The sequence below is a fragment of the Palaemon carinicauda genome, chromosome 20 (assembly GCF_036898095.1).
Source record: "Palaemon carinicauda isolate YSFRI2023 chromosome 20, ASM3689809v2, whole genome shotgun sequence".
In the NCBI taxonomy this organism is placed as follows: Eukaryota; Metazoa; Arthropoda; class Malacostraca; order Decapoda; family Palaemonidae; genus Palaemon; species Palaemon carinicauda.
The window spans coordinates 64,938,740-64,948,739 of NC_090744.1; the positions used below are offsets into that span (position 1 = coordinate 64,938,740).

A 10,000-nucleotide genomic window follows, 5' to 3' on the forward strand; every position below is an offset into this window, starting at 1 on the left:
ACCATTGTAAAATTTACTCTGTTCTAAATGTTCGATTAGTATGTTGCATTTCATAATATATATATATATATATATATATATATATATATATATATATATATATATATATATATATATATATATATATATATATATATAATCATCCTAATTATTTGTGGAATTCGGTGAGAAAATTCCAGATGAAATTTGACTAATTACAAGTGGAATTCGTCTAATGAATTTCATATGAAATTTGAACAGTATGAAATTGTTAGAGACGACTGGCGAAATCTAACCGAGGCCCTTTGCGTCAACGGGCGTAGGAGATGATGATGATGATGATAAAATGGTTTTTATGCTACATCAGCAATTGGCCAAAGTACCAGACCTCTATAGAACTTGGAAATACTTATTTTGATACGTGGCCACAACTAATGAAAATCAATGGAATTTATATTTACTTGTAAGAGCCAATTGCCATTCGGATCACATAATACGTACTCACATATCAAGAGTTCAGGAAAAGCTTTTTTAAAGAAAAATCTGTGGATGATTTTGAAATGTGAAGGAGTTGGTGTAAAGATAAAGTTACAAAAACCACCAAAAAAAATATATATTAATATCATAAAAGACGAAAATAACGCATCTTCCTTTCACGTGAAGGATGACAAAAATAACGTTAAGGTTTGTAATAGTCTACCATAGGTATTTCCCGTCCAATACATTTTCTGTAAATAATTAATTTTGTTACGTTTTCTATGAGTTCAAAGCATCCTGGACATACAAGGACTATGCTACTGTGCAATATATGGGGCGAACTACAATGAGATCGAATTGTAAAATTATATCACAATATCAATTTCATTGTTTCTGTTTTTTTTCATCCTCAATTTCAGGGGAACACAGAAATCTATATAAATGCCAAAGGGATACAGAAGAACAAAACATTTTTTTTCGTGGACCTTATCATGGTTATCCCTATCTCACACACACACACACACTAACTATATATATATATATATATATATATATATATATATATATATATATATATATATATATATATATATATATATATATATATATATATATAGGCAGAACATGTAGGCCTAATGAGAACGACAGATAATATATGGACAAAACGAATACCAGGGGAAGGAAGAAAAGACGATGGATTGACGATCTGAGAAAATTAGCGGGTATAAATTAAGTGATTTGAAATGTTATGGCATCCTAACATCGAAGGTCAATGACGCCGATATTTTTTTGTTGTAAAGAAAAAAAAAGTATTCAATTTAAAATCAAAAATATGAATTGACAAAATGAAAAAAATTGCTGGTAAAGGCTGGCATAGAGACCATAAACAGACAGTAGTGGTAGGACATATGGTCTGAGGCCTTTGTCCTGCAGTGAACTAGCAATGGTTGATGATGATGATATATGGGTATTACGGATTACAACAGGATCCTTCTTTACGACCATTAATCAAATAACAAGTCACCATTATTCCACACTGATGTCCTTCAAAAGTCCTACATTTCAAGGTTTAGGGACGCTCATGAATGACAAAGACAAGAGACAGTGACATTGCCCTTGCAAGCAGGACAATGCCCAGGAGACTGGCCTTTCTATATATATATATATATATATATATATATATATATATATATATATATATATATATATATATATATATATATAATATACACACATACATATATATATATATATATATATATATATATATATATATATATATATATACACACACACATGTGTGTGTTCAGGACCAAAGACCCCTCTCCACCCAAACTAAGACCAGGGAGGGTCACGCAATGGCTGCTGATGACTAAGCAGGTAGACCTATAGGCTCCACCAAACCCCTCCCCCATCCCTCACAAGGATGGTAAGAATGCAGACACTAAAGGAACTAACAAGTTTAAGCAGGACTCGAACCCCAGTCTAGGAAACACCAGGCAGACCCGTTACCAATAGGCCACAACATTTCCCCTTTAGATAAAGGCTACTCTAGATTGGTTTGATATTGTTAATTAACTAAACCCGTATAATCACATTAGCCTTATTATGTACCAGGAAGATATTACTATTACTTATTAACACTGAACTTCATTTGTGCTGATTATCAACTATTCAATTTGTCAAGCAAAAATTGTGTACTTTATTGCCAATGAATGAAATATTTAACATGAACATTTTAATAGACTAATGTACGTTTTCAATTCAAAAGGTGGGAGTGAAAAATAAAAATGGCAAAATACAGTATGGTCTTGAGCTTATGAAATATAGCAAACATCAGAGAAAATTTATGTTTAATATTACTGTATTTAACTCTATTCTCGTGGACACTATTTATAACTGTACTTTTTGTAAAAATATCTTTAAGTGTCCTAACATATGATTTCATTACTTCTGAACTTTTGACAGAATCAAAAGCTTTCTCATACTCTACAAATGCCATAATTAATAATATTAATTATAACATTATAACATTCAAACTGCACAATTTACACTGCCTTAAGCCCTGTCCACACGATAGAGCATGCCCGACAGGCAAACAGTAATACCAGACCACAATAGTTGGAAAGAATGAGGGCTAATGACGTCAGAAGCGGGAAAACCACAGACAGGGATCTGGCATCATATAGTGTTACCAGATCCCTGCCTTTAGTTTTCCCGTGTCTGACGTCATCAACCCTCATTTTCACTAACTATTGTGGCCTGGTATCACTGTTTGCCCGTCGGGCATGCTCGATTGTGTGGACACGGCTTTACTCCTTAACTTCTTGACAACAGTTCCGTCCAAAAGTGTAAGTTTACGATTCAATAACTGACCTAATGATGTCATAAAGGCTTATTCAATTTTACGATCGGTCAAACCTACGTGTTATTTTTGGCATTGTAAGCATAGTGTCGTATTGCAGAAAAAGGGGGCTCAAGGCAGGTAAAAAGGTTTACTCAAATAGAAATGACTTATTATACGATTTCCTTCATTGTAAACACTAACTCAAAGATTTCATTAGACAACTTCTGAAGTATCACCTTTTTTATGATTATATTATTATTGAAAGTAATAGTGCTATGTTATAAACCGTACTATGCTAGTACAGCCCTAGTTAGAAAAGAAGGGTGCTACAAGTCCAAGGGCTCCAATATATTTGGATATATGAAAGAAATAATTGTTTTTGTGTTTCCAATTATTTGTAGAAGACTCTTTAACTATGGTAAGCAGCTTTTCTAGGAGAAGGACACTTCAAAATCAAACCAATGTTCTCTAGTCTTGGGTAGTGCCATAGCCACTGTGCCATGGTCTTCCACTGTCTTGGGTTAGAGTCCTCTTACTTGAGGGTACACTTGGGCACACCATTCTATCTTAATTCTCTTACTCTTGTTTTGTTAAAGTTTTTTTATAGTTTATATAGAAAATATTTATATTAATGTTGTCACCGTTCTTGAAATATTTCATTTTTCCTCGTTTCCTTTCTTCACTGGGCTCTTTTCCCTGTTGGGGCCTCTGGGCCTATAGCATCCTGCTTTTCCAACTAGGATTGTAGCTTAGCAAGTAGTAGTAGTAGTAGTAGTAATAAAAGACAAATATATAATTCATATAAGGGGTCAAATGTGGTAACAATAACACAAAATCAACTAAATTTCCGATAATTCCATTGCCATTGACAGGTAGGATGGCGGGTAAAATGAAACTAAAATATATCCAATAATTAGAATAAATAAACAATTGTAATGTGCTGAGAACGTTCGACATGTGGATTTTGTGCACACTTCTGATGTTGGACAGCAAGACGGAAGAGAAGAAGCAGGTTAGGCAGCAAAGACCAGCTTAGTATTGAGAGAGAGAGAGAGAGAGAGAGAGAGAGAGAGAGAGAGAGAGAGAGAGAGAGAGAGAGAGAGATATCCAGTTTCTCTCGTTTTTTTTCTTTTGACGAAGGAAAACCAACTTTATGAGTAGCCTTGATGTTATTCATAAATAAAACTTAAGACTGCGAGAATCCAAAAAAAAAAAAAAAAAAGAAGAAGAAAAAGTCTTATTCATCATTAATCTATTCTCTTTATATATATAATTTTCAAGTTAAAATTCACAATATATAATTCCATACACTACCATAATGACAGGCCTTTTCCCACCTCTTTATAGCGGGCTACACTATCCTAATTTCTTTATCACTAGGAAATCAACACGGAAAACAAAATTATTGTTGTTATATTTCAACACAACCCGACACCTTCATTTGACAACTATACTGGTAATTAACTTTTTGGTTATATTTATTTAACTTGAAGAAAGCTTATTCTATTTTAAAATGCATAATTTAGTTGGTGCAAACATTTTTCCTTAATTTATAACGTATAAGAAATTGTAAAATTCTAACCATACGTACATGATTGTTGAAAAATTCACCACTATACTCATTTTTTTGTTTTTGAGGCGCATTTTCACTGACTCGCAGCGGTGCCCTTTTAGCTCGGAAAAGTTTCCTGCTATCTGATTGGTTAGAATTACCTTGTCCAACCAATCAGCGACCAGGAAACTTTTCCGAGCTAAAAGGGCACCCCTGCCTGTCGGTGCAAATCTGCCTCACTAAAAAGAGTTGACTATAGCTACTAACCTGGTATTATGTAGAACGTAAGGACATACCCATGTCGACTTCATAAAACATCTAACATATTTCATTTAAGTCAACTTGGGACAATCTTGTAATAAGACTTCCCTACGGTTAGGTTAGATAGGTCTTCTATACGATGATAGGCTACAGACGTTAACAATATGCCTTTTCACATCATGGCATTAAATCACTACGATATGTCATCGTGTTTTCAAATTATCTTGCGTATTAGCCTCGTCTCTTTGAAAATTGCACTATTTGTATATAATTAAAATAAAAATAAAATTTCATATTCTTCAACCACACATCAAGTGACGCCATACACATATCTAGATTAAGTCTTAATTTGTCACAGAAACTCTCTACATCTTACATTTTTGTATAGCTATTGCTATGACAACCATACACTGCATGAACGATAATAGTTCAAGAAATGACATGGAAATAACCCAAAATAATTGGTGTCAAACACTAATAAAAGAAACAACGGTCGGTGGCACTGGCAGCACTAAGTAGCAATGTTTACATGGGATGGATGATCGGCAACCGCCGCCAACCCAGGGTTACAAGATTATTTCCACTGGATTATCATACATGAACCTTATAATTATCGTTTTTTTAAACCAAAATGATTGTACACACTTTGAACAAGATTATTAAGGAGTAACATGTATAGCTTATTTCAAGGTATTTTAGAATAATTGCTCAATCAAACACACACACATACATTGTATATACCCAAGGTAAGTATCGTACATCGTACTGGACCCAAAATAATCGTAGATGTACGATAATTATCGTACGAATGGCAACCGCCAGCGGCCAACCGTCGCCTGTTTCCAAAAGTGCATTCATTGTGGGTAAAATAAATGCAGCGGAATTATCCTTCTTTTTCATCATCTAATGAACCTTGGTATCTTACGAGGCTCACGTATTAGAAGAAACTTTACATGAAAACGATAAAGTAAAATTTGGAAATAAAATCGCCTGAAATTATATGAAAATTAGACTATATACCAATTTAGTGAGATCGGTGAAACTATGGATTTAGTAGATGTGAGAATTAAGCCTTCAGAAGGATATTGGGAGTTAAATGGCAGGACAGTATTTGAAATGAAACTATGAGAGAGATTACACGAGTGCCATATGTGGATGAGATCATGATGAGGGGGAAATGGAAATGGTTTGGGCGTGCTCTTCTCATTCCACAATAGTAAGTTGAAAGGATACAGAACTATGGAAGAACATTCTACTATTATATCCACTCCTACCATTACGTTCACCTTTGAAACCTAGGTCTAGATATTTTCACTATTGTTTCTCCTGCTTCCCACAAAACACACTTCAACTGTAATTCTAGTGTGAAATATTTTTTGTAACTTATGAAATTGCAATTCCTTCATTTTTGTGACATATTATCTAAAAACATTTAATGGAATTCAGGTTTCTCCAGAAAAATTTATTTCCCTCTTGGATGGTAATTACTTACTCTTATTGGTGCGTAAATTAGGTTTATCAGCTTATGGTTATTACATATAGCTTTAAAAAAAAAATCACAGTTCAGTATTTCTAGATACCTGCTATTTTTCACCTCTGTCTGCTCTGATTTCTCGTGCACGACATAGTTCGGTTATTACTTTACTCTTCTTTTGCGTGTAGGCATTAATCTCTCAAAGATTTGACTCAAATTTAACGTATGCAGCCTTCTTTGGGTTTTCTGCTACCCTAAGATATCTTTGGAGAATATAATAGGTATATGATGACAATTCCTAATAACACCTTCCGCAAATCCTCAATATTTTCCCAGGAGATTACGTACAATAACAAGTCTCAAATATCAATAAAGGAAGAAATTCTAGACGCCAAGTCTTCATACAGAACAGTGATCTAGATGACTTTTGAACTGTGATCTGCAGTGTATTAAAATAATCAGCTGTAAACATAGAAACACTGCATTTTACGTTGAATTGTGATCCCTTGAAAAATACAATAAACAAACAGTTGATGGGAGGTATGGAGAAAGAAAATAAACGACCAGACAAAGACAGTATTTATTCCCTATTATAAGTTGAAACTTCAACACGTCAGAAGAAGCATTGTTTTGACACATGTTATTGATAAAAATCTTTGCCAGATTATTTAACCTTTATCTTAAACAGACACTTTCATAGATTTTAAAATAATGTTATATTTACTAAAGACATTCACATATCTTATTATAAAACACGAGACTAGCCTAAACATCTTAGAAATAATCTAATAATTAAAAGGGAAAAGTAACAATAAAGATTATAAAGCAGTGAAACTATATGATTAAAACATAACTAAATTTTCAGTAACATCTAATGCAAGATATTGGAGAAAATAGCATGAATCACATTAAAAAACACCTAAATGCATTTACCCGTAAGCATCTTTAACAACAGATACCATATAATATTCATATCATATCCCGTAAATGTCAAAAATCAAATTCACCTCGATTAAGAGGACGATTAGGTAGGCCTATGCAATTCCTGTGGTGCCAATGAAAAAGACAAACCAACTGGGTCTAGGTTATAAGAATCCAGTGCTCCTGGCCTTAATAGCGACGAGGAAGGCCTAAGCAAACCTGTAAACCAAGAGTCTAATAAGTCTCGAGGCCTTTGGTTAGCCCAAAACGAAGCTCGTGACAGCAGGATTGTATCGTAGGGAGATGTGCGATGTGTTGGGGCCAATCGCCTGCCACGGTCAGATACCATTTGTGATGTAGAACTGCTGCTATATTCCTCTCTTGGCCTTGAAACCGGACGATCAGATACCATTTGCTCTCTAAAACTGCTGCTATGTTCCTCTATTGGCCTTGAAACTGGACAATCAGATACCATTTGAGCTCTAGAACTGCTGCTATGTTCCTCTCTTGGCCTTGAAACTGGACAATCAGATACCATTTGCGCTATAAAACTGCTGCTATGTTCCTCTCTTGGCCTTAAAACTGGACAATCAGATACCATTTGAGCTCTAGAACTGCTGCTATGTTCCTCTCTTGGCCTTGAAACTGGACAATCAGATACCATTTGTGATGTAGAACTGCTGCTATATTCCTCTCTTGGCCTTGAAACCGGATGATCAGATACCATTTGCTCTCTAAAACTGCTGCTATGTTCCTCTATTGGCCTTGAAACTGGACAATCAGATACCATTTGAGCTCTAGAACTGCTGCTATGTTCCTCTCTTGGCCTTGAAACTGGACAATCTGATACCATTTGCGCTCTAGAACTGCTGCTATGTTCCTCTCTTGGCCTTAAAACTGGACAATCAGATACCATTTGAGCTCTAGAACTGCTGCTATGTTCCTCTCTTGGCCTTAAAACTGGACAATCAGATACCATTTGCGCTATAAAACTGCTGCTATGTTCCCCTCTTGGCATTGAGGCCGAACAATCTGATACCATTTGCGCTCTAGAACTGCTGCTATGTTCCTCTCTTGGCCTTAAAACTGGACAATCAGATACCATTTGAGCTCTAGAACTGCTGCTATGTTCCTCTCTTGGCCTTAAAACTGGACAATCAGATACCATTTGAGCTCTAGAACTGCTGCTATGTTCCTCTCTTGGCCTTGAAACTGGACAATCAGATACCATTTGAGCTCTAGAACTGCTGCTATGTTCCTCTCTTGGCCTTGAAACTGGACAATCAGATACCATTTGCGCTATAAAACTGCTGCTATGTTCCCCTCTTGGCATTGAGGCCGAACAATCTGATACCATTTGCGCTCTAGAACTGCTGCTATGTTCCTCTCTTGGCCTTAAAACTGGACAATCAGATACCATTTGAGCTCTAGAACTGCTGCTATGTTCCTCTCTTGGCCTTAAAACTGGACAATCAGATACCATTTGAGCTCTAGAACTGCTGCTATGTTCCTCTCTGTGCCTTGAAACTGGACAATCAGATACCATTTGCGCTATAAAACTGCTGCTATGTTCCTCTCTTGGCCATGAAACTGGACCATGAGATACCATTTGCGCTCCAAAACTGCTGCTATGTTCCTCTCTTGGCCTTGAAACCGGACAATCAGATACCATTTGCGCTCTAGAACTGCTGCTATGTTCCTCTCTTGGCCTTAAAACTGGACAATCAGATACCATTTGAGCTCTAGAACTGCTGCTATGTTCCTCTCTGTGCCTTGAAACTGGACAATCAGATACCATTTGCGCTATAAAACTGCTGCTATGTTCCTCTCTTGGCCATGAAACTGGACCATGAGATACCATTTGCGCTCCAAAACTGCTGCTATGTTCCTCTCTTGGCCATGAAACTGGACCATGAGATACCATTTGCGCTCCAAAACTGCTGCTATGTTCCTCTCTTGGCCATGAAACTGGACCATGAGATACCATTTGCGCTCCAAAACTGCTGCTATGTTCCTCTCTTGGCCTTGAAACCGGACAATCAGATACCATTTGCACTCTTAAACTACTGCTATGCTCCTCTCTAGGTCTTGAAACCGGACAATCAGATAACATTTGCGCCCTAAAACTGCTGCAATGTTCCTCTCTCGGCCTTGAAACTGGACAATCAGATACCATTTGAGCTCTAGGACTGCTGCTATGTTCCTCACTTGGCCTTGAAACCGGACAATCAGATACCATTTGAGCTCTAGAACTGCTGCTATATTCCTCACTTGGCCTTGAAACCAGACAATCAGATACCATTTGCGCTCTAGAACTGCTGCTATATTCCTCACTTGGCCTTGAAACCGAACAATCAGATCCTCTTCAAACACACTGAATTCATTCATAGGCAACATCAAGATCTTCCTCAGTTTCATGGATGTCAATCAAATTATTCCTATCATATTTAATCAAGTACACAAACACACGCACTCGCCCAGATTGACCGCCCAGTATTTCCGGTCGAGGCCTCTCTGACTCCAGGTCATAGACCTCAAAAAGTAAGTACACAATATCAAATTGTCAAGTGTTGGGGAAGTTTGCTAGAGGGGGGGGGGGAGCGGGGGGGGGGGGAGGGGATGTTATTGTCGCACATGTGAGGAAAACAACAAATGCTTGTTTTAAGCCTCGACCTTTTCTGACCGCGCGCACACAAACACACATTGCCCATAGCTCTTGAGGTCACAGCCCCAAGTTTCTGAGCACTGTAGGGCTGGAGATCTTTATCGAAGTCCCAACAAAACATCGAGATGTAGAAAAGGTCTTCCTAAATTTTGTTGGGACTTCGATAAAGCCTTTGTTTTTTCCGTTTATATATATATATATATATATATATATATATATATATATATATATATATATATATATATATATATATATATATTATATAAACGGAAAAAACAAAGGCTTTATCGAAGTCCAAACAAAACGCCGAAATGAACTGTAGAA

General features: G+C 36.3%; 2 protein-coding genes across 2 annotated transcripts in view; both read right to left on the reverse strand.

Annotated features, from left to right (window-relative positions):
- The window catches only part of LOC137614293 (chitin synthase chs-2-like), an 89,374-nt gene extending 84,491 nt beyond the window's left edge, over nucleotides 1-4,883 (reverse strand). The window contains exon 1 of the mRNA XM_068344032.1: nucleotides 4,623-4,883. The gene's annotated coding sequence lies outside the window, so the exon portion shown is untranslated. The remainder of the gene's footprint in view (nucleotides 1-4,622) is intronic.
- Nucleotides 1-10,000, reverse strand: part of LOC137659500 (uncharacterized) — a 498,613-nt gene that overhangs the window by 155,605 nt on the left and 333,008 nt on the right. The window lies entirely within an intron of this gene.